Consider the following 1,641-nt stretch of genomic DNA (forward strand, 5'->3'; position numbering starts at 1 on the left):
CCAATTACAGGCCTTTCTCCATGTTAGAACATTAACATGTACACAGTTATGTACTTCTCAACCGCCTTTATAGAATATGATCTTTCAACGCTGACAAAAATATTATAATTACAGCCTGTAAAATAGTAGCAGACTACGGAATATGAGCTAGGCAAATTACCTTCCTGCCACAAGCACACGGTTGTCTATAGATCAGTAAATCGCTTGCGGCATACAGATTTGAGCTGACAGATAATACTCACACTTCCTACTGACTGGGTAGTGCTGAAGATTTTAAAAATGAGCAAAGTCGTTTTTGCACACTTCTAAATTGCACTAAATGAAAAGTTGGATCTCATTCTTCGTTGCTGTTTCTTTTCAAAAGCGATTGCCTAGCAAACAGATCTTCCCACTGGGGGATTAACTCGTGAAGAACTTGAAGAATGGGTCTTGCGTCCTCATTGTAGTTTGGAGATGATAGAATCCATTTACATGGGTGCTTTTACGACTCCCCATTTGCTACCAGCGTAACACATTGCTAAGATTTCCCAACATTTTAATCTAGAAGACAACTCATAATAGGAACTGGTAATTGGTTATCATTAAAAAGTGAAAGCCTTCCTCATCATTTCTCTGTAAAATATGTTTGCTTTAATGTACCCTTTAAGCACTGACATCTGTCTTGATTACAAACTTGAATACAGTCCTTCGTTTCCAGCTTTAAACTCTAGCACTGATCCAAAAATTTGATCTTGTTTCTTCTCCCAAACTGTTCAGCAAATGCCAATATTTCTAAAACGGTTCACTTGAAGGGTGTTATTCTATCCAGCAAACGTTCTATTCAAACACGTTTTCAAACTTGAAGAACTGTTAAGGTGCTCCCACATATTTTCTTACTCTCCTACCTTATTATCTGATTTCCTTTAAGTGCTGGTGGAACATGGATCTAGTCAATTTACGATGCTTGGTTCGCCTAGTGAGGGTTTAAAGCAGATTAAAAAGAGACAAAAGCTTGCTACATTTGCCTTTGCCTTATCATATGCATGCGTCAAAAAGTAAACAACTGGAATGGGTGGTGACCGTTTGAATTATTAACTCTTTTACATGAAGATCACCAGTAGACCAATGCTTCTGGTTTTTTTGTTATTAAACTGGCCACTTTGGTTGCAGAAGTACTGATATGAACGAAAACCACTTGTCCCTACACACTCGTTTGAATTTATTCGTAAAGCATTAATCTCCAAGCGGCTTACTAAATACAGGTGGGATTTGATCTTCATTGTGAATAGTAAATAGTATTTTTGAACGTAATGCAGAAGGTAAATTTATCATCAAAACCAAGGCGTCTGTTCGAATTATTCCAAAGATGGGAGTAAAGGCGTTTGATTTCGGACGAATTTCGCGATCCCAGGCCTTAGTAGGCACCCATTTTTCAGTAAAACATGTCTTTGTTTTAGTATGTTACCAAAACACTAAACAACTCTACATCTGATCACACGTTCAGGAAATGAGGATGGATTATGCTTTTAAATGCAACCATTCAACAGAACTGCGCCTCACAGCTGTTTTTTATCAAAAATGTACAAGAGTTAATTAAAGCAGGTGGCAAAGGAAAATATTTAGGGTTTAAAGTAATGCTGGTGTAATTTAACGAATGAGCAT

Source organism: Echinococcus granulosus (genome assembly GCF_000524195.1).
Source record: "Echinococcus granulosus chromosome Unknown EG_S00229, whole genome shotgun sequence".
NCBI lineage: Eukaryota > Metazoa > Platyhelminthes > Cestoda > Cyclophyllidea > Taeniidae > Echinococcus > Echinococcus granulosus.